Below are 6255 nucleotides of genomic sequence, written 5' to 3' on the forward strand. Positions count from 1 at the left end.
ATGCGACGCGCGCATCGTCTTGTGTCACGCGCTCGGAAGAATCCTCCCCCCACCCCCACCCCCCGCCACCGGATTATCCTTCCCGGACCTTCTCGCAAAAACTAGGATAAATCGGGGAAAATCCGGGACGTATGGCGGCCCTACTAAATAGATTAACTTGCTTGGATATGCCGTCCATCGATTAACATTTGATCGTTAAAAGTTTACCAACAAGAATAACAATAGCGATATATAAATATATAATTATTTTCTCTAAATAAATATAAAATTATTTTTAATTCACATAAAAAAATCGATATTACGAATAAAAATGATTTATCCATACGTCCATTGTATCTCGCGAACTATACATTGAAGATGAAAAACGCTTTTTAAGATCGTCACGAAAATCATTGAGAGCGTATTGATATATCGGTCAAGCTGAATAAAGAAATATTTTTAACAAAACATTTCCCTATCTCGTGTGTCCCTTTCTTCTAAATTAAGTTACTTCTATTATTCACATCGTGAATATATTGTAAAATACGTTCACGTAACACAAAGGTGAACGCCTGTTCTCCTCCCGGTCGAGGGGAGGAGCGCGCGTGGCAGACGCGCGACGATATTTTGGCGGGAGAGTCGTAAAAATAGTGCCTCCTAGTGGTTTCCTTCCTTCGGCTACGGCACTATAATTAGCAGGTATTCCGCGTTTTACGTACGGCGGATACACAGACGTATTCGCGCGCGCCCGCCACCGAATACGTGATTTCGCGTTCGGGGGATAAGATCAATCGGTCGCGTGCCGCGTGTATTTCAATTCCTTATCAACGACGTACACGAATCTCGCATTAGACCGGGTGCGCCCCAAGTGGGAACGGACCCGTCTTAATAACGGACCAGTCTTTCTCGAGGTCTCTTACAATGCTGACCCGAACCTCCATAGAAATTCGTTATTCGCGTGACACAGTGTCCCGCGTGTGTAATCTTCTCGTTATAAAATCTTGGGACGATTCGGGATCGTTCTCTCTCCGGGAAGAATGTCGAGATAATTAATATTGTGACGATCGAAAATAGATTTTTTTTTTTTGATGTAATAATTAATAATATAATTTATGTTATTAATTGTAACGCGATGCAAAGTGTCCCGCGCATGAATTTTTTTAATATAAAAATCTTGGAACGATTTCAGGAAGAATGTCGAAGCGACTAACATTGTGACGATTTAAAATAGAAATAATTCTTTTAGTAATAATATATAAGTTATATTTAATTATATTAATAATGGTATCAATGTTATTTAATGGCGTATTAACAGTGTATTAAAGCTAAAATAGTATTAATTATAATAATAAAGTTGAGATTGGCGACTTTTATTGTCCTCTGAGCGACATACATATTTCATATATAATTGACGAATAAAATATCTGAGATATATACATATATCTTTATTTTAACATATAAATGAAACTTGCGAATTTAATTATCTAGATTGTAGAGTGAAAATATAATAATTTTTAAAGATATACGTCGTTACATTTTTACAGTAACGGTAACGAATTAGCCGTTACTTTTATCGTTATTTCTTGCTTCTTTATTATCTTATATCTATTCGATGGATGTATTTTTTGAAAAATATTTTTTAGCCTTCCATCATAGGCGGCATTCCGATAGTCACTGCCACTATTGAAAATCTATAGTAACGTAAATTATAGATTTTACAATACTGAGAGTGAATATTGGAATACACTCTTAATAATACCAATATTTCTCTTATCAATATTTAAAAACAATGTTTGATAAAAATTTCCGACGAAATTGAAATTTGCAAATTACTATTTAAATTCCTATAAAGATAAATATATTAAAAAGTAAAGATATTAATATAAAAAATTGGAATCGTTAAATAAATTTAATTTAAAAAAACGCTTATGCTATATAGAGACTAATTTAGAGTTTTTAATTGTGACATATACCCGTATTCATAGTCCTTCCTTATTTTAAGGACGGAGGAAGCCTCCATGAAGGATTCCTTGAATCTGCAAGGCCACCTTCTTTCATAGATGGACCTCGAGTCTCCCTTTCAGAAGGAAGGAATATTTTAGGGATTTTTAGTGACCGACTGGAGGCAGCACCGTTTTATGCTGCCTGCAACTAATTTCATATAATACATATGAAAACTTTTTCGTATCTTTAAAAAATTCCACGGGATTTTCCCAATCGCGAATGTATCTTTTCGGAATCCGCCACAGAATCCGATTCTCTGAATTTTCGTCTTCAAATCCATCGTCAGAATCATTTAAAAATTCATTGTCCATTATCCCTTTTTCCTTTATACACTTTCAGTTTGAGAGCGCGACAACAAATAACCACAAAACCACAAATGTAACGAAACTAACTTTTGGAGGTTATATTTGGTTATATTCTGCGTATCGTTTGCTAAAAAGGTCGCATCCACTCCTCAAGGAAGCTCGTGACCTTCCTTGAGATAAGGGAGCCAATAAGATTCCTTGTTCGGTCAAGGAAAGTTTATGAAATGTGGAACGAGGAACAAGGAATCCTTATTCCTCAAGTACGGACTATGAATACGGGTAATAGATTATTACATTTAATATTGATTATTAAATAATTTTATAATCTAATAGCTTATTTTAGCATTACAAAAAACAAAAACATAAGGAAAAAGTAACGAATCGTTACTTTCCAAGTAACGCTAACGGTTACGCGTTACTTTTTAAAATCGGTAACGAGTTACTTTTTACAAAAAATAACTAATAATTTATAGAGTTACGTTCCCAACCCTGCATCTAACAAGTAGAACTTTCTTTTTTATACATAAAACAAAGAGAATCTCTCTTCGATAACAAGTTTTGGTCTTCGAAAATGTTTTTCGATAATGTGAAATTGTCGGTCGTGTATGTTTAGTTTTTAATTCAGGTAATCGTTTCGACCTAATCTTTATGCTCATGCGCGTATCGCGGCGATGATGACGATAATCGCGACGACATCAACGATGACGACTATACGATCCGGTTGACGGCGGCATCGTCGTCGTCGTCGTCGTCGTCGTCGAGACACAGCCGATCGGGCACAACAATGTTCGCGCGGCGCGTGCTCATAAAAATAGCATTTTCGCGGTTTCTCCCTCCTTACGGCTATACTTAGCCCCGGGCACCGGTGTCCCTCGCCGTAGTAAACAAATTTCAGGAGGGTCGACCCTCGTGTAACGAGAAGCGCCGCCCGTATATTCCTCACTCGCTCGCCCATCTATTTTTTCAGCGCGTGTCTTAAATATTTTTGGCGGTAGCAACGTGTGTGTGTAAAATTTTTTTTCGCCCCGTTCATTTAAGAAAGTATTCAACAAATAATTATGTCGTAACGTATACGCTAGGCACAAGGTCTCAGATTTGCCGTTCCTCATTTTAATGAAAAATATGTAAAAGTCGAATTAAAAAGTAACTTTTGTAGGAATCAGTATATTTTAATCGTATAAATATAATAATATTGAAGAAATGTATTTTAACATTGTTGAATAATAATTTCGGAATTCTCGCGTAATCTTGGAAGCGAGTGATTAAAAAATCAGATTTTGAAAAATCACAAAATTTCAGATTTTCTGACAACGATATAGTTTATTATTTTCTTAATTAGTTCCGCGGGAGAAGTTTACTTTAATAATTATTTAAAGCTTAACAGCGCTCTATAGCCTCGATCTCCTCTACTCTCATTTCCCTTTATATTTCTGCCGTTACACTTTTAGATCAGTCACTCCCATCTAGACGTTCGTATTTCTGTGTTTCTTCGTTCTATGCAGATGGCTTGCCACGTCACATTTATTATGTTCGGAGATCAGTTTCATTTAAGCTATTTTGCTATTAGCGAGAAGAAATGATGCATAAGCGTTTAAAATATAGAATACGCGAAAGCTCGGTCGATTCTTTCGCGTTTCAGTGCGCGGTTCCAGAATTGGCGCACTGATTAATGAATGGAATATCGAAAATGTAACCCACTTGTCGAGAATTAGAGCTGAACTCTCTCTATATTTTAGATGATATAACGATATTTTTTTAACATACGATATACAATATATATTGTAACATACAGGGTGTCCCATTTTAAAGGATCCACTCAAATATCTCAGAAATACTGCGTTAAATCGAAAAATGTTTCAAACGAAAGTTGTGTGGCTTCAAGGGGGCCATAAGATGGTGACAATGATTTGACCTTGGAAAATCATTTGAAGGTCATGTGAAGATCAACTTTAAAATCTTAAATGGAAACCCACATTTTTTATTCAGTATTCTTGTAGCTGACATCGAGAGCTTTCCAAGACACTATAATAAAGTATTTTTTCATTAAGTACTTTTTGAGTTATTTTATATTTTAATCTGACATATTTTGATATAAAAAATAAAATATTTAGTTTTTGATAATCTTACCGTAATACTTTTATGTACAGAATAATGAGACAAATCAATTAGTGCAAAAAAAAAATTGTTTTTAAGAAAATTATTTACAATGTATTTTTTAAAACAATTTTTTTTTTTCCAGTGTTTCTGAAATATTTGAGTGGGTCCTTTAAAATGGGACACCCTGTATATATATATATATATATACAATAATAGCATTGTCAGGAGATATTAAAACTAAATTTAATGCATATGAAAAACAAGATATTGCTAAATATATAATATATATTTAAATAATATATTATATAAATATGTAATATGTTATATAATATTATGTTTTAAGTCTAGTACACACCTACGTATATTATATACGAATACAGTCTGTAATCACTGTCCACTATCTACAGATTGTATATGAATAATTAATATATAGTTTTCCATTCACATTTATTCGTCGTGTGTCTTTAATCAAATTTCAATTTGATTATTTTTTTCCCGCTGGCCTTTTTTATAACACTTTGGATTTATAAGACTTCCAAATCAGACTCTTGTTTAATATTTTCCATTTTGTGTATGGACATTGTTCGCGTATAATTTGCAGATTCCACGTATTAATATTATTATTAGGCTTTTTAGACTACTCGAGATTATGGATATTATAATGTAAGAACAGCTAACGCGAGATGTTTTCGACAACGTATAACAGGGTTGTTTAAACTTTTGTCACGTAATTTTCTAAAATATTTTGATACTCATATTGAAATACACGTGGACTCGATCACATTCGTACTTGTGCTCGTTATTGGACAATTTAACTCTTCTACTTCCGACGGGATAATTGCGTCCTGTGACTAATTGGCGGCAAATGGTATATACGAGCTTGATTATATCTCGTGTTAACTAATTGACTGTTGGATGTAACTAAATTTTCGTAAACTAATTATTATAAATTCTTATCTTTATTTTATGCAACGTTCATCACATTATAATAATTATACCTCAGTTATAAATTCTATATCAAAATCCATTCGAGTAATTAAAAAAGAAATGTAATTTTAGTTTTTTGGTGAAAACTATAAATTTATAGGTTAAAAAAAAAATACAAAATTATATGAAACAGAAAATATAAAAAAATGTTTATCTAAATAATAATCAGAAAAATTATTTAAAAGAAAATGAAATGACTTTCGATTGACATATTGTTGAGAAATTTTAATAAAAAAGATATATTAAAACATTTTAAATAAATAAAAAAAAAATAGAAAAATAAATAAAAATTTAGAATTAAATAATTATAATATTTTAATTATAGATGGATTAAATAATATATTGCAATGACAAAATATATAGATTTTTGCGCGAAAATGCAATATTTATTAGATACAAGAGAAAAGTTTCTCCATTCAATTATGGGATTCTTCGATTGTTTCAGATTGCACTGTAGTCCTGTGAGCGCTATCTGGACGTCGTCGAATTAGATAGCGAGAACGCGGTGGAGGAAGCGGAAACGTGAGCGGAGAATGCCGCGAGACGGGCAACGTCGATGCGCGAAGCATCGCCGGGACGCGGGTCGCGGCACCGGCTGTGTTTCGAGGGGCGCGCGATGATGGCGGAATGCGCGCGGACAGAGTACACAGTATTGTCCGGCCCGTCGATCGAGCACGTGGTGGAGTCGATCGCCTATCGCGGCGGCAACATCAAGCGCAAAAGGGGCAGCATCACGTGGCTGGTACGCGCGACGCGATAATAGATGCCAAAACGGCATTACGCCGTCGCGAGCCGAGGTGGACCGATCGTCGCGACGCGGGACGTAATCGTCGAATGCGGACGAGTGGAAACGGAGGAAAACCACTGGACCGCGTGGTTGCGT

The sequence above is a fragment of the Polyergus mexicanus genome, unplaced genomic scaffold (assembly GCF_030449975.1).
Source record: "Polyergus mexicanus isolate NDT 795.1 unplaced genomic scaffold, iyPolMexi1.0 SCAF_57, whole genome shotgun sequence".
Taxonomy (NCBI): domain Eukaryota; kingdom Metazoa; phylum Arthropoda; class Insecta; order Hymenoptera; family Formicidae; genus Polyergus; species Polyergus mexicanus.